Raw genomic sequence first — 18,117 nt, 5'->3', positions numbered from 1 at the left:
TTCTTAGACTTCTGACATTAGCATACAAACATTTCAAAGTGTGTTTTTTGTTTGTTTTAACATTCTGCTTTTCAGTTGCCAGGGCTAAATTGGAATCTTTTAGCTCAGGTGAGTCTTTAATTACAGGTACTTGGACTACTTTTCTTATTATTGGAGCCTCTGTTGGGATGCCCTAAATCTAATGCTTCTTTAGTATCCTTCAAAGTTACCTCCCTCTGAGTCATGTGCTGCTGACTGACTGTCAGCTTTCCCCTTTGCTTAGTTTAAAAGCTGCTCTATCTCCTTTTTAAAGGTTTAGCGCCAGCAGCCTGGTTCCACCCTGGTTAAGGTGGAGCCCATCCCTTCAGAAAAGACTCCCCCCTTCCCTAAAAGGTTCTCCAGTTCCTTACAAAACTGAATCCCTCTTCCTTGCAGCATCGTCTCATCCATGCATTGAGACTCCAGCTCTGCCTGCTTCTGGGGACCTGTGCGTGGAACAGGGAGCATTTCAGAGAATGCTACCCTGGAGGTTCTGGATTTCAGCTTTCCTACCTAAGGGGCCAAGGCAATATAGTGCGCTCAGTCGAGCACACTTTTAACCTGTAGTTGGACGTGGGTTGTAGAGGTACTGACTAATCCCCTTATAGCCTATTAGCTATTCACTCCCTATGCAAGAAAAAAATGTGTGTCCAGTCAGAAATTAACGCCTGCCTGGAGCAGATTTTCCTTGCGTGCCCCTAGTGCCTCCTTGCTAACCTGACCCCTAATTTAAATATTGTATAGTGTCCCCAGGAGGAGCACCTGGGGACATGTTAAGAAAGCGGGCGCTGACTGTTCAGTGCCTGCTTTCTGTGCAGAATTATTGCATCTGCTCCTACGAGCCTAAATTTGGCTGCCAGAACCTCCCTCCCCCATTTTCCAAGGCAACATCAAAAACACACAAACTCCTGGTTTTTGCTTGCCCTCTGACTAGATATTTAATACAGACACAAACACACTAAAGAATATACCCCAATAGTTTACTTTTCCACAAAACTTTTAAATTCTAAAATTTCCCCAAGCAGTACTTGCCGATTCTTTTCAGACACCAGCAAGGTGATCCTCTCCTTTCAGTGCTCCCCCTGGATTGTGAAAATGAGGTTATTAGCTTGAAGAAAGTGTACCTCGCCTAAACAGGAACTTGAACCCTGAACCTTCAGATCAAAAGTCTGATGTTCTACCAGCTGTCTTTGGACTCTTTCATGGGTCAATACTATTTTACCAGACTATTATCCAACTAAAGATTATGAGGCCAAAATTCAGTAGGCCATTCAGTTGTCAAGTTGTCTGGGTAAAGTTAGGCAAATAACTTGTATTTTCAGCAGGATAAATGTCCTGCTGATTATACTTTCTTAAAGTTATCTGGCTGCATGTAATTATCAGTCTAAATGGCTTATCCAGCTATATTTATTCCTTAGCAGCTAAATTCTAGTCGGGGTGTTCCTGGGTGGGGTTGTGTTATCTATTTAACCTAACCGAATATTGGGTTTATCCAGCTAGGTTAGCTGGACAACTTTAGACCTACTCAGAAGCAGATCTAAAGTTATCTGGCCTTGTGTGGCCGGATAATGTGCTACAAGATAGCCAGTTAAATAGAGATGTCAGGAATTGAAAGCAATAAAGATAGTGGACCATCCCCCTCCCTCGGGGTCCATCTCCCCCCCCCCCCCCCCCAAAATATCTTTTAAGGCCCTGTTGGACCTGTCCTCCTCACCCCTCACTCCTAAAAATATTAACAAGACCCTCCCCCGTCCCGATGTATTGTCAATGTTCAAATCTGGCGGCCCCTTCCCTCCCACCAACCTGCAAGGGTATTCTATTTCATGGCAATCCCTCCTCCCAGTACCCCCCCCCCCCAATACTTAGATTGCTGGGAGCAAGAGACCCTTCGCCCTGCTCCCGTCACCTCCGTGCTGCTCTAAAACAGCGCTAGAAACATAAACTTACGTTAAGCTTAGGCTTCTAGTGCTGTCTGTTACAGAGCAGCACAGAGATACCTGGTGCAGGGCCACGAAGAGCCCTTGTTCCTGGCAATCTAATTTCAGGTATCGGGAGGGTTGGGGGAAGGGGATGCTGCAAAATAGTATACCCTTGCAAGTGAGAGGGGACTGGCAGATCTGAGCATTGGCAATACACCAGGACGGGGGGTGTCGCCTTGTTAATATTTTTAGGGGTGAGGATGGTACAGCCTGATAGGGCCTTTAAAGATATTTTGTGGGGCAGGGGGCCGAGGGAAGGGATGGCCCGCTATCTTTATTTAATAGTTAGCTGGATATCTTTAATGATAATCGCTTAAGTAGCATGTTATCTGCCTGCACAAGGCCGGATAACTTTAGATCTGCTTCTAAGCAGATCTAAGGTTATCCGGGTAACTTAGCTGGATATACCCGATATTCGGTTAGGTTAGTTGGATAACAGCCCCTTCCCGGAACACCCCTGAAGTGCCCCTTTTTATCCGGCTAAATGCATCCGACTGAGCCATTTAGATGGATAACTATTACTATATCCGTCTAAATGGTTTTTGAATATGGACTTCCATATTCCTCACAGAGAGGTGGTTTGGATATTGCATTGATTTATCAAGCTTGTATTGGAGAAACACAAGGAAGAGCCTTTTTTGTGGCAACCTCTGTATCTCTTATGCAGGAGCTGTAGGTGACATTGTGCACTAAGATCTTTAAATTGATGATAAACTTAATGGTTCAAACTAACATTTTTGTGAGTATTTTTTTTCTTTTTGGTAGATGGAGCTGATTTACTGCTTGATAAGGTTTTGATTTGTGTTTGTTTGTGTGTGGTATTCGCTACCTAAGGCTTTAGGTAGTGGCAGCTTATAAATTCCTTAATAAACATAAACATCTTGCCTTTCTAAGCAGCTATGGCAGATAAGCAGCTTTGTTCCTCTCTGGTTTAGAGTGGTTCTAGGAGTGGTGAGCCTGGCACAAAAGGGGCCAAAAAACCTCATTGTGGTGAGTCTGCCATCCAAGAATATGCTTTCTTCAGGAAATTCTAGGAGTGTAAAGAGGGCTATCTATTCAGCAGAATTAGTGCTTAAAACCTTAATCACAGAGAGGCCGATGCAGTAAGGTGTGCCCAGCCTAGTGCACGGGTTTACTCGCGGTTGGGCGAGTGTTTGGGGCATGCAATAATAATGTTCCGATGCAGCAAAGGGATTAGCGCATTTGAAGCGCTCACCGTAACAAAAGTGTACTGGATAGCGCCCATCGCATTTAAATTCCTTGTAGATGAAGAAATTAACTATTACTGCCCGATGCAGGGAAGCTCGCCCAAAGGCTAGGCGCCCAACACACACTTCTTAATGCGGGGAATTTAACTCCAGCTCCAGAGGTGGAGTAAAGTTAACTCACAGTCAAGGGCTCATGAGAAACACAAAAAAAAATATGGTCTCTGTGTTGCGATAAATGTATCCTCCTCCTTAGTATTATCCTGACTTGAATTTACTGTCGGGCCGATACAGTAAAGTCCGCGGGAGAGCGGACGAACGCCTGCTCTCCCGGCGCACGCGATGCAGTATGCAAATTAGGTTGCGCAGTAGAAACAGGGAAAAGGAGGCGCTAGGGACACTAGCGCGTCCCTAGCGCCTCCTTTTTGACAGGAGCGGCGGCTGTCAGCGGGTTTGACAGCTGACGCTCAATTTTGCCGGCGTCGGTTCTCGAGCCCGCTGACAGCTACGGGCTCGGAAACCGGACGCCGGCAAAATTGAGCGTCCGGTTTTCGGCCCGACAGTCGCGGGCCGAATTCAAATTTTTTATTTTTTTACTTTTTTTACTCTTTGGGACCTCCGACTTAATATCGCCATGATATTAAGTCAGAGGGTGCACAGAAAAGCAGTTTTTACTGCTTTTCTGTGCACTTTCCTGGTGCTGGAAGAAATTAGCGCCAACCTTTGGGTCGGTGCTAATTTCTGAAAGTAAAATGTGCGGCTTGGCTGCACATTTTACTTAGTGAATCGCGCACGCATACCTAATAGGGCCCTCAACATGCATTTGCATGTTGAGGGCGCTATTAAGTGCCGCGGGTTGGATGTGCGTTTTCCTCCCCTTACTGAATAAGGGGTAAGGGAAAACACGCGTCCAATTGCAGGCTAACAGTGCGCTCCGTCGGAGCACACTGTACTGTATCGGCCTGTCTGTTTGGTGGAAAAAATGTGTTGATTTGATCAAAAAGCACACTTTTGTTATGAATGCATTTATGAAGCCCGTAGCAATGGATGCCTGATATAATAAACTTCATTAGCAATGTTTATGAAACTTGGCAGAAGAACCAAAAAAAGAAGTGCTATCAAAATGGTCGCTCATATTGAGCGCCCATTGCAATAAACTCCTTTCAGTGCCAGAAACAAAATTTTCCCTCAGCATGCCATTTTTTTACGCTGCCCCAATTTCACTGTCATTTAAATATTGCATTGGGCGCACAGGGAAGGTTGAGGTGCATGCATTAGGAAAACGAGTTCTCAATAGGAGCATCCATTTTGAATGTGCATCTTAATGCATCGGCCTGAGTGTTTCTAATCTCCAGCAAGAATACAGTGTTGAAATAATCTATGATCTAAAGTCACAGAAAAACAAGATTCTAAAGTTTTATGCTGAAATTGACTGTAATGGTTAAATGCAAAGGTTTGCATGCCTCAGAGTTCTGATTTGAACAATGTGCCTTATGAGTGGTTCTGCCAGCATCACAACCAGGGTGTGCTTATTTCAGCCTGCAATGAAGAAAGAAAAAAAAATTAATTTTTTTTTTTCACATGATGGTTGAAAGTGACTATTCTACTGGTTGGCTTCATAAGTTTGAATCGCCGTGGTATTTGTCACCTCACAACTGCTGGTGAAACAAGCTGTCTGCAGATCATCATAAGGCTGCAGGGAAGTATGTGGAAGATTTTTGTTTGCCCAGTTTCAATAACTGCATAATGAATGTATGATGCAGGCAACACTGGATTGTTCTGGAGATGTTGCCACCCAGCGCTCTTGTTTGCAGCAATGAGACATTGTCACACGGAGTGAAGGAAAGTAAGGAGAGGCTGAATGACTTGACGTGTTTGTAATGCAGCTGGCATTCACAAGTGCAAACAGCTCGTTGCTGTTAGACGTCCCTGTCCATTAGTGTTCTAGTATTCCCAGTTACTTACCAGTCTTAACAAGTGGGCATGGACATATTTGATAACTATTTCGTGCCTCAGGCCAGGGGGAAGTGTTCCAGACAGGCTGTGCTGCTGGATAACTGTGCTGCTCATCTGGCTGCTGAAACATTGGGAACACTGGGTGTGTTCACCACCTAATTTGCCATCCAGCTGCATTTCTCTGATTCAGCAGGTGGCCCAAGGAGTCATCGGGAATGTGAAATGACAATACTTCAGAGAATTTAATGAAAGAGCTTGTGAGTTTTGAAGGATCTGATGGCTCTGAAAACTATCAAGGATGCAGTTTGTGCATTGCCAGTGTCTAGGAAATTTTGAAGAATGTGTGGTACAACTCTGGCCACCTGCTGCATTTCTAGAGGAAGATAATTTTGCAGGGTTTAAGTTAACAGAGGGGAAGGCAGAGATTGGAGAACTAGGTGTATATCAGATGTTAGTGAGCATGATGAGAATTGGCTTGGATGTGACAGTATTCAAATGTATCAAAGTCCTCACCAGCTCTGAAATTATTTTGGAGTAAGATGAAACAAAAGTTCAGCTTTCACATAATACACAATGCAATGGAAAAGGTGTGACATACTCATGTGCCATCCATCTGGTTTAGGCATCTCTTGTAGAAACTGCTGCGTCAGGGGCTGTGATAAAAAAAGATCTTCAAATATGGTAGGTGGAGAGTCAGGCTGGTTACTGACTGACTGGAGGGTAAGGTATTAACAGTAGATTGCTGTAAACATTCACTTGAAATCTTCTGTAGTGACTCCAGTGTCATCTGCTTCATACAAATATGCGTTTCCTTTAGAAATTTGTCTTGTAGCCTTTACATTTGCATAATTTCCTGCTGGGTAATAAAAAAAAAAAATTGCTTCTGGAGGTGTACTCAGGTCATAGTGGATATAGTCTCATCCATTGTAATTTTTTCTTGCAGATCAGGTTGAATGCAATTGGTGTCACTTGTTACTCCTGGTTGTCTCGGGATTTAAAAAAATATTTTATTTAAAATGCCTTATATTCTGCCTGTGTCAGTACCAGCCACTCTAAAGAGACTACAAAATTAAACATTCATCATGGACGTACAAGGTAAAACTAAAAGTCCCTTATTACATGAGCTTAAAATTAATCAAAAGTTGAAAATCCTAAAATTTAACCAAAGGCCTGTTGGAATAAGTAAGCTTTCTTATATATTAAGACATAAACTATTATGTTTTTTTTTTCCAATGTTTGGTTTTCTTTTTAACATATGGGGAACTTCCATTTATCTGTAACAGCACTGGTCTACTTCTTCTTTTACTGTACCTGCTTGTAAGAACCAGAAGTTCAGCTTCACTGTTGACTTAATGGAATGTGGACTTGCAATATTATGTGACATGCGTTTCAGCCCTTGGGCCAGTTCATATAGTAAAGGATTAATAATAGCAAAACTGAAGGCTATAGCAATAATAAAGTGCAACGAAGTATAGAATTTGCAGTGTAACTATAGGGTGTGCTATGGCTTGATAGTTATGTTATGGAATGCAGCTGTTTCAGGAGCTGACATCAGACAGTAAGATGGTAATGATATCCACCCAGGAGAGTATCTTAAGCTTCACAGTCAATGGTTTTTCCTGCATTTTATCCTTATTCAAAATAATTTATAATCCACCAATCTAATAAAATGTCTTCAGATGAGTACAACATAAATACATATAGATTCATAAGAATAAAATACATAGGAAGCTATAACAGAGTAAACAAAATTGCAAAAACAATTAAGAATGTTGTGCAATCCTACAAATAGAAAAGAACCTCCAATTTCCTTGTTTTTCTTGTTGATCATATTCTTGTATAATTATCTACAACCTTAAACATTCAGTTTACAGAGAAGTAAATCGGATGTCTGAAAATTGCCCTCCTTCAATATGACCCCCACAGCAAATTTTACTGCAAAGGTCTGTGTGTACTTTCAGTTTGAAACTTGAAGCAAACCCATGGAGTATATGTGGATTCTGTCCCGTTATGGTTATTGAGGGGGTTAGTTTTCATAATGCAAAAATATCTATAATTAGTGTACACATTTTTTTTCCCACTAATCATGATCGAGGAGAGGATTTTCTAGGAATCACGAACTATTAACCTACACTTTTTTTTTTTTAATGGATCCACTACCGAAGATGCAGTGAGAAGTTTTGCATATAATGAACTGTTGTAGATTTTGCTTTGCCATATATGAATGCTATGTTAATAAAATGTGTATATTTAGATGTTTATCATTGACTTGGGGATCTTGAGCCTAAAGGCAATCATCAGTTTGTGACTGGCACAAAATGATCTGTTACATCACTACTTTTAAATTCCAGAGAAATGCTTAAAGGTCTAATTTTGCAGTGACTCCTAGAAGCTTAGTAACTGCATTTGTGTGTGTGTGTATATATATATATATATATATATATCAATCTTATTTCTCTCTGTATCTGTTTTTTGAAAACTGTAAACTGAAATTAGATACACATGAGCAACCTGCAGGTCTTAATATTTTATATGCTTTTAAATATTTTGGTCACATGAAGATGATTTTTGATTGAACTTGCTGCCCTGGGTCAAGGAGAATGCAGTTTCAAACACCTTAAACCATTGTGGAAAGCAGTGGGAGATGTGATATGGAAGAGAGGGCATAGATGTCAGGCAAACGGAGAGAGGAAAGACAAACGAAAAGGAGAGTAAGGAAAAGGTACCAGGAGAAGATATGAAATAGGGATGACTCAGAACAATATAAAGAGGAAAACGGCAAAAGTAGAAAAGAAAATTTAAATATTGGATTATGACCCTTGTCCACTTTAAATTATTTAGTGTACGCACATTTTTAAACAGTTTGCAGGATTATGTGTAGTAGCTAACCTGTTGCATTTTTCTGCTCTGCTTAGCTCTGTCACCTACATTATTTAGGATTCTTTGCAGGTTTTGATAATTTTTATTGGGCCAGCAAAGAGGTTTAAATGTATCATGATGTAGCTATAAACACTTAAAACATTTTACCTGGTACTTGTCCATCCCCTGAAAATATTTTTATACATATCCAGCTCAATGTTCTGGAGAGAGCAAAGATATTGGATGAGGAATTTTTTTACCTGCTAATTCTTTCTGTTCATATTTTTCCAATATTTACTATGTAGGAACTCAGTTCCATCAGTGCCTGCTCAGTTGGATTAAATATGACCTACAGAGCTCTTCCAGATAATGCATCCACTGATATCTGCTTGTCAATATTATAAGTTTTAATAAATGTGTATTCTGATTTTACAAATCTCTGGCACATGTTTCTTCATGCACACACTACCTGTAAAATTGTCCTAGCACTTGAGTGAGCTTTCAAGAAACTTGGAGCCAGAAAAACCCTCACCTTGTAAATCTTGGAGATAAAATTTATATTTGTTGAGCAATGGATTCCCCCATCCCCTTTTCTCTTTTTCTCTGGCAGGAACTGCATCAAAAAGCCAATTTAAATTTACTGGTAGTTACTGGTCTGGGACTGTTAGTATTTAGCTTTGTAATAAATTTAGTTATCATACTATTTACATGCTTTGCATATATAAGTGTGTTAACTTTTAATACTTATAAGTGGTAGAAGACCATTGCTTTTGACCACAGTTGGGCCTTGCTCAGTGAGTGCTGCTTAGCATGTTATAAATTCTATTCAGCCAGATTCTTCCACTTCCACATGTAAAAATGTTATTACTAATGTAAATACCTATACCTAATGTTATTCTCTCCCTTTCCTTCTCTCCTCCCAGTTCTTTTACCTTGTTATTTGTAACTGCTTCCTTCTACACAAATAGGTTATTGAATTGTTCACTGTACACCCCTGTTATATGTAAACCGGCATGATGTGTTTGCAACATGAATGCCGGTATATAAAAATTTTAAATAGATAAATAAATAAATGTGTATTAAAATCGTCACACATTCTAAGTGAGGGACCTACTTTGTACATAGGATTTTTTATTAGGCGAACCTAAAACTATACAAAGAGGTGCCTGAGGTTCCTCTTTTAGATACATAGTTAACCTAGTAGATGATGGCAGATATAGACAAATTGACCCATCTAGTCTGCCAAATTATTCTGGTCTACACCGCTAAACATAGATCCCAGCTTCCAGATGTAAAATCTTGACGGCTTATAGACTATCAATCAAGATGAGAACTTTGTGGTCTTTGAATCCTCAAATTTGCATTTGGACAAATTTCATGTTTGTCAGATAAAAGGTGTATCATTCACAGACCAGTGTGGCTTCTCAAACTCTGTACAGCTCTATAAATCAAATAATTTCTTAAAACTTTGAGCAACAGTATGGAGATAATTTATGAAGTGAACTTATTACTTCTGGAATTGCTTTCATTTAGACTAGAAATAAGTTCTGTGAACAATGTAAATGAATTTGTCTTGAGATAAATGTTGCCAGCTGAGCTGTTGGCATTACCATTTTAGTTTCGGGTTGTCCAACTGTGATCATCCAGGTTTGCAATAAGTCTTTCTCTGAACAAATATATGCATGTAATGATGATGTGGATTATTATATTTGATTGTATTGAAGTTATTTTTTATTATCCTGTATTAAGATGTGTTTATCATTATGATGCAATTTACCATTATGTATTTCGTATTTGTTGGAAACTGCTTTGGGTTCTTTTGATCAAGGAAGGTGGTTTATTAGAGTAAAATAAAAAAAAATGTGAAATTATTTATGAGAAATTTGCATGCATTTGCTCTGAGACCAGGGTTAATTTGAAAATTATGGTTAGCTGGAAAAGCTAGACCTGTTTTCTACCTCCATTGGAGTTGGCCCTCCCTATTTGCTAGCAACAAAAGATCTGGGACTTTCTCCCAGAGCACAGTTTGCATAAAGAATAGCCAATGATTTGGAAACAAGTCCAACAAAATGATCTATTAGACAACGTTACCATACGCCTGCCAAAAATGTTCTAAGGATTAATTTTTATTTTTCATGTGTAGGATAGAAATTCTTTCCAAAAGCTTAACAGATGCAGTTTATAAACATATAATCTGCCTCTGTTAGTCTAGAGTGCAATTTTTTGTTTTCTTTTAAATGCAAATCTGGATGGCAAATATTTTCTCTTTGGCTTGCTATAATCCATGTTATAAAACTGTTCAGATTTTTAACTTTTTTACTCTAGTTTCCTACGGGAAGCTGGCCTTTATAAAAGTCTGACCACCTACTCCCCACCCCCAGTAACTTTTTTAAACCATTCATCCAATATTCAGATTTCTCCACAGATAGAACACTTACCTGAATCCCAACTCACACTGTGTTCTCTCATCCAGTTCCTAACCTCCTTCCATTCAGTGATTCTTAGCTACCTGCAGGAAAACATGTCAGTTCACTTGTTATCTCGGGGAGGTCAGAGCACGTTGTGATGTCATTGAATATTTTTTTAAATTGCCCTACCATTGGTTGATATCTAGCATTTTGAAAGCTGTACGTGAGAGAGAAATTAAGCTAAAGTAAAAGGTCGTATAGTAAGGAAAACAAATATTTGTTAGGAAAGTAAATAATGAGGAAAAATGATTTTAAAAAATGGCCAAAATTAGGCAAAAATGATTAGCATTCTAAAGGTACAAGAGACCCCAGAAAGCGGAGGATACGGAAGAATATCTGGAAAAGGTCACAAACAAGGAAGGTATTAAGGAGCATAAGAAGACAGAAAAGACTGTTGAGCAAGATGAAACTTTCTTCAGGAAGGCAGTTGGCCCTCTGGATGACCAAGGTGTTAAGGGAGATATCAAAGATAAGACCAGAGCAGATCAGTCTTCACTAGGGAAGTTGTTGGTTGATTCATAAACCAGTCCTTTAGGAATTATGCCTCTGAAGTACTAAAATACATCACTGTGGAGAGAGACATGGTAAATATTAAACTTTTGCTCAGACTTCCTTGTGTTGCTAGACAGATAACCTCTGATCTAATTTATTTAGTGACTTGCTTCTCAACTTCTAAAACATTTATTTCAGAACAGTGAATAAACACAACTTACTGTAAGATGAAATGGAATCAAGAATAACTATAACGATTCTCTGGATTGTTATAGCTGTAGTTTATTCTGGAATACTGTAAGAGAAAGCACTTGGATGCAATTGTGCAATTGCTAATTGGTAAGACCATGCAGCTTCGGATTGCTGAGAGAGAGAGAAGCTTATAGCCTTTGCCTAAAATGGAAAATGCCCTTTCTGACTGCCCCAGGGTGACAGGGTTTCTAGGGGGCCAACTATGAAAAAGATTATACTCTGAATAAGGAAATGTAAAATGGGAATTGTCTGCTCAGAAGAGTCAGATCAAACACACTGCAGTTCTAATTATCTATTAGATCAAAGTTTACATGCCCCTATAATGCAACTAAATTAATCAATACAACCACAGCAGTGGACCAAAAACATACAGTGTATAAGTTGTATATACAGAATAATAAAATTCATAGGCTAAACAGTAACAAGTCCCATCGGCCAGATGGAGTCCACCCCAGAGTACTAAAACTAGATATTGCAGACACACATACTGATTTTGTAATTTGTCACTAACAGCTTCTGTAGCAGCAGACTGGAAGGTGTCAAATGTGACTTCAGTTTTTAAGAAGGGCTTTGGGAGGTGGGAGGACAGAAGGAAATTATAGAGCTGTGAGCCTGACATCAATACCAGGTAATATTGTGGAAACAATTATCAAGAACAAAATTGTTGAGCACACAGCAGGAAGAGGTGTAATTAGGAATAGCCAGCATGGATTTCAGGAAGGCAAGCCTTATTTCGCAAATCTGTTGGAAGTCTTTGAAATTGAAACTAGGTACATGGATAATGGTGAGCTAATTGATGTATATTTGAAATTAAAAAAGGCATTTGACAAAAAGGCTTACGAGAGGTTACTCTGGACACTGAAAGGCTATGGGATTTGGCAATCTACATTCATGGATCAGAAACTGGTTAAAGAGAAGAAGGCAGAGTGAATAGGATTGAATGGCCAGCTTGCAAACTGGAGGAGGTACATAGTGCAGTGCCCAAGTGTCAGTACTAGGTCTAGCACTATTATTTGTAAATGATCTAGAAGACAGAATAACAAATGCAGTTGTGAAATCCACAGAAGATAACCAAACTATTGGGCCGATACAGTAAAGTCCGCGGGAGAGTGGGCGAACGCCCGCTCTCCTGGCATGCGCACAGGCCACTCTCCTGTGCACGCGATTCAGTATTCAAATCAGGGTCAGCGGTAAAAAGAGGCACTAGGGACACTAGCGCGTCCCTAGCGCCTCTTTTTGGACAGGAGCAGTGGCTGTCAGCTGGTTTGACAGCCGACGCTCAATTTTGCCGGCGTCGGTTCTCAAACCCGCTGACAGCCACCGGTTCAGAAACTGGATGCCGGCAAAATTGAGCGTCCGGTTTTCAAGCCGCGGGCCGACTTCAAATTTTTTTAACTTTTTGTAACTTTCAGGACCTCTGACTTAATATCGCCATGATATTAAGTCGGAGGGTGCACAGAAAAGCAGTTTTTACTGCTTTTTCTGTACACTTTCCCGGTGCCCGGAGAAATTAGCGCCTACCTTTGGGTAGGCGCTAATTTCTGAAAGTAAAATGTGCGGCTTGGCTGAAGCAGCTGAAAGGCAGCAGGTGCAGGAAGTGGAGCATGGTGGTGTTGGTCAAAACCCTATCCCCTCGCAGCCAGAGACCATCTCTGTACTGAGGCGGTAAGCGCTGAGCCCCCAGGTAAGCTAAAAAAAAAAAAAAAAAAAGAGGATTCCTCCTGATTCAGAGAACGTCTGAGGGGTTTCAGTAAGATTCCTCTAGTCTCCTTGCTTGGTGCACCGTACTGACATCATGCCCAATCCCGTTGGGGTAAGGGACGTGGGCTTCTGAGCAGGTTGAGTGGCTCCTGGTGGGCTAGGCCCCGCTTTAGGCTTGGTAGGCACACTGCATGGTAGGCTGCAGTGACGCCATCTTGCGTGTGTTTTTTGTCTTCCATTGCCCACCATAGAGCACCTGTATGCGAGGTGCGTGCCAGCTCTGCGCACACACTGTATGCAAAATGCAGCACATGTCACGCGCATGTGTATGCACACAACTCTCTAGGCGCAGAATTTAGGTAAAGCCTGGATCATGGGTAGGTCGTGCACCTCGCCGTGGCCCTTGTAGGTGCCCAAAACGTGTGCGCACAAATTTTTAAGCGCGAGCTGGCTGAACACGCAGCTACCGCTCCTATTGGCTCTGGCAAATAAGAAACATAAACACATTCTGTCTGTGTTGCTCATCATATTAGGGCTACACAGTCTGACTTGGATTCTTACTTACGAGCACTGTGAGGAGGTCCAGGGAGAGTTGGCCTCCCCAGACTTTACTAAGCCTGGCTCCTTCCAGTCAGAGGACGGGTCGGCCACAATCTTAACTGGAAGTACCCCAGATCTGAGTAATCCTGGGACTGGGTCTTCCTTGAGAGAGGGAAATCCAGCGACACTTACCCCAGTACTTCCTGGGCTAGGCATAGACCCAGCTGCCTTCTCTTGGGTGGAATTTTTCAAGGCTTTCAATCCTTCGTATAGATGCAGTCTGCTTCGTTTGCCCCTGTTTGGACGGAACCTCAGCCGGTAAGGCCTTCCTCTCCCAGCCCTATCAGCAGGCCTCAAGACATGCCTCGCCTCACCAGGGGTATCCCTGGGAGGGATCCGGACAACATGGACGAAGAAGAGGATCCAGATTCCTTGGAAGATGGGTAAATCCCACCGGTTTAGAACCATATAGGACCATGTTATGTTTTTTCCATAGAGATGAATTGGCGGCCCTGGTTTCCCCGACCTCGAAGATGCTGGGAGTTCCTGGGGCAGACTCTATGATGGCTCCAAAGAGGAATCCCATTCTGGTTTCTCTATGGAAAGCCTCTTGCTATTTTCAAGTGCTGGAAGCAATCTAGGAGTTGATTGACCTGGAATGAGACTCTCCTGAAGTGAGTTTTAAAGGTGGACAAGTATTAGACGATCTATACCCACTGGATCCATTGGCGAGAGAAAGTCTAGTTTCCCTAAAGTGGATGCGCTGGTCTGCGCTAGTTCAAAGTGAACTATCCCAGTGGAAGGAGGAGAGGCCTTGAAGGATGCATACGATAGCAGATGGAGTCCATCCTTAAGCCTTTGAAGCAATAGCAATGACCTTACAGATTGCTTCTTGTTGTGCACTGGTAGCTCACTTGTGTCTCTTGGGAGGTGGATGACTCGGGGCAAATTCCAGAGGGGTTATGGAACCTGCTACAGCTGGCTCTCGCCTAGTCTGTACTTCGGCCAGAGGAGTTGCCTCAGTGGTAGCGGCCAGAAGACAGCTATGGCTGCGAAATTGGTCAGCAGATGCAACCTCTAAGGCAAACCTCACAAAGATGCCCTTTAAGGGATCACTCCTCTTCGGAAGCAAATTGGAAAAGCTGGCTAGTAAATAGGGCAAATCTCCAGTGCCTCAGCTACCAGAAGATAAGAGAAAAGTTACATCACCCCTTGCCCAGGAGGAGTCAATCTAGGGGGCTCCCAATGCTTTCGGCCTTACAGAAACTCGACATTTCAGAGGTCTCAGACCTTTCAGAGTCATAGTAACATAATATCATAGAAATGATGGCATTCCTACTCCAAGTTTGGCCACCTTGTTAAATGTAACTGTACCTTCTGTCACCACAGTTCTAGTTCTTTGTTCTTAAGTTCTATGTATTTTATTGCACCCCCATTCTATGTAAACCAGCAAGATATGTTTTCATGATTGCCGGTATATAAAAACTTTAAATAAATAAATAAATAAATAAAAAATAAATAAAAAGACCAAAATGGTCCATCTAGTCTGCCCAGCAAGCTTCCCAAGGTAGTAACTGCCGCTCCTTGCAGGTTACCCCCATGTTTCTCTTAAGGGTAGTAACTGCTGCTCCTAGCAGGTTACCCCCATTTTTCCTTTAAGGGTAGTAATTGCCACTCCATGCTGGGTAAGCTTTTTTATTTATTCCCATCCTCTAGCCTTTTAGAGTTCCATAGTGTTTATCCCATGCCCCTTTGAAATCCTTTACAGTTTGTCTTCACCACTTCCTCCGGAAGGGCATTCCAGGCATCTACCACCCTCTCAGTGAAGAAATATTTCCTGACATTGGTTCTAAGTCTTCCTCCTTGGAATTTCAAATCATGACCCCTAGTTCTACTAAATTGTTTCCAATGGAAAAGGTTTGTTGATGACCATAGATCATTAAAACCTCTCAAGTATCTGAAGGTCTGTTTCATATCACCCCTGCTCTTCCTCTCCTCCAGGGTATACAAATTCAGGTTCTTCAACCTCTCCTCATAAGTCATTCGATGGACACCACCCACCATTTTGGTCATCCTTCTCTGGACCACCTCCATCCTGTCTCTGTCTCCTTTGAGGTACGGTCTCCAGAACTGAACACAGTACTCCAGGTGAGGCCTCACCAAGAACCTGTACAAGGGGATTATCACTTCCCTTTTCTTACTAGATATTCCTCTCTCTATGCAGCCCAGCATTCTTTATTGCCATGTCACGCTGCTTTGTCAACTTCAGGTTGTTAGACAATATCACCCCAAGGTCTCTCTCTCCTGCTCCATGCACATCAGCCCTTCACTCCCCAATGCATATAGTTCTTTCAGATTACCACACCCCAGATGTATGACTCTGCATTTCTTGGCATTGAATCCCACCTGCCATTTCTTCAATCACTCTTCCAGCTTCCTTAAATCCCATCTCATTCTCTGTACTCCTTCCGGCATGACCACTCTGTTGCAGATCTAAGAATCATCCGCAAATAGACAAACTTTAACTTCTATCCCTTCCCACAATGTCACTCAAGATGTTGAACAGAACCGGTCCCAACACTGATCCCTATGGCTCTCCACTTAACACCATTCTCTCTTCAGAGTAAGTTCCATTTACCATCACTCGTTGTCTTCTATCTGTCAACCAGTTCGTAATCCACGCCAGCACCTTGGAGCTGACTCCCAAGCTTCTCATTTTGTTGATGAGTCTTCTGTGTGGGACCGTATCAAAAGCTTTACTAAAATCCAAATAAATGACATCGATTGCTCTTCCCTGATCCAGTTCTCTAGTCACCCCATCAAAGAAATGTATTTATTTATAGGCTTTTCTTTACCGATATTAGTGGTTACATCATATCAGTTTACATCAAACAGGCTGAGAAATTACATCGAACAGGGACTGGGAAATGGAGTATAGAAAACAAAACTAGAGTAAATATAATAGGACTGAAGAGCAGGTAACTTGTACAAAAGAAAATTAAGCTTAGTTCAGATTTGTGTACCACAAAGCACTATAATGCAAATAATATTGGGATTTCTTGTGCGCACTGTTTGCCATGCGTGTGGGGTTCACTACCTGTGTGTATATGCACACAGCTTAGAGGGAAGCTTAGTGGTCAGAGGACATAGTTGGCAATAACATAGATGGGTTCAAAAGAGGTTAGGCATTTGGCCGCGCGTTTTCGACGTGCTATTTTTACCCCTTATACAGTAAGGGGTAATAGCACGTCGAAAATGCGCGGCCAACCCCCCGAAACTCATAGTGCCCATAACATGCAAATGCATGTTGATGGCCCTATTAGTTATTCCCACGCCATACAGAAAGTAAAATGTGCAGCCAATGTGCACATTAATTGCAGGTACTAAAAAAACTTTGACCTCTACTACACCACAATGACTTCCGAACAGTCCTCAAAGCAACCCTTTTCATGAAGATCGATTACTGCAATTCCCTTCTATTAGGCCTTCCAGCAACTTCAATCAAACCTCTCCAAATGCTGCAAAACATGGCGGCAAGAATCCTAACCAACTCATGCAGATCAGACCACATCACTCCGATCCTCAAAGACCTCCATTGGCTACCAATCACATCCAGAATCCTTTATAAGAGCCTTACAATTATCCACAAAACCTTAAACAATCAAAACACTACCTGGCTAAATAACTCGCTCCAATACCACTACTCCAATAGACCCTCCAGAACCGCCTACAAAGGATACTTAGCCACCCCCCGCCCACAATATCACCCAGCTCATTTCTACCAAAAAACATGCACTATCCGAGCAGGACCAACATTATGGAACTCTATGCCACCCTATCTCCACTTGGAACACTGCACTGCCACCTTCAAAAAAAAAAAAAAAAAAAAAAAAAAGCTTAAGAAGTGGCTGTTTGAACAAGCCTACACTTGAATAAGGCCCCCCACCATATCTCTCCTTTCTCTACTTCCCCCCCCCTCTTGAATTACTCAAATAACGATATGATATTTATGGTTCTATCTATTTAAAATCCTCTTGCCTAGGTCACCTGACCATTTTTCTACAACTCTTCCAAGTTCTGTTTTCCCCGTTACATGTAACTTTTTACTTCCCTCTCAGTTGCAATATATTTATTCCCCTGTTATCTGTAAACCGATGTGATATGCCTATGAACGTCGGTATATTAATGTTTTTTAAATAAATACATTTTAATTTCTGCCGGCACCGGGAAAGTGTACAGAAAAGCAGAAAAACTGCTTTTCTGTACACCCTCCGACTTAATATCATAGCGATATTAAGTCGGAGGCCCCAAAAATAGAAAAATTTTCAATTAAAAAAAAAAATTAAATCTGTGCGCGGGTTGGAAGACGGACGCTCAATTATGCCGGCGTCTGTTTTCCGAAAAATTGAACGTCGGCTGTCAAACCTGACAGCCACCACTCCTGTCAAAAAGGAGGCTCTAGGGACGCGCTAGTGTCCCTAGCGCCTCTTTTTACTGCGGGCCCTCATTTAAATACTTGATCGCGTGCCCAGGAGAGTGGCCTGGGCGCGTGTTGGGAGAGCGGCGTTCGCCTCAGAGCGCCGGCTCTCCCGCGGGATTTACTGTATTGGCCCAAAACCTTGGTATACTCTTTGTAATCAAATTTAC

At 41.7% G+C, this 18,117-nt stretch overlaps 1 protein-coding gene across 6 annotated transcripts in view; it reads left to right on the top strand.

Annotated features, from left to right (window-relative positions):
- The window catches only part of BTBD7 (BTB domain containing 7), a 235,697-nt gene that overhangs the window by 56,531 nt on the left and 161,049 nt on the right, over positions 1–18,117 (top strand). For 5 of the 6 annotated variants that reach the window (XM_029597852.1, XM_029597851.1, XM_029597848.1 and 2 more), the window contains one exon: positions 6,102–6,253. The exons of the other annotated variant lie outside the window; for it this stretch is intronic. The gene's annotated coding sequence lies outside the window, so the exon portion shown is untranslated. The remainder of the gene's footprint in view (positions 1–6,101; positions 6,254–18,117) is intronic. 6 annotated transcript variants of the gene reach the window in all.

The sequence above is a fragment of the Rhinatrema bivittatum genome, chromosome 4, assembly GCF_901001135.1.
Source record: "Rhinatrema bivittatum chromosome 4, aRhiBiv1.1, whole genome shotgun sequence".
NCBI lineage: Eukaryota > Metazoa > Chordata > Amphibia > Gymnophiona > Rhinatrematidae > Rhinatrema > Rhinatrema bivittatum.
Note: the sequence above shows the minus strand (reverse complement) of the source record. Positions and strands in the feature narration are given on the sequence as shown.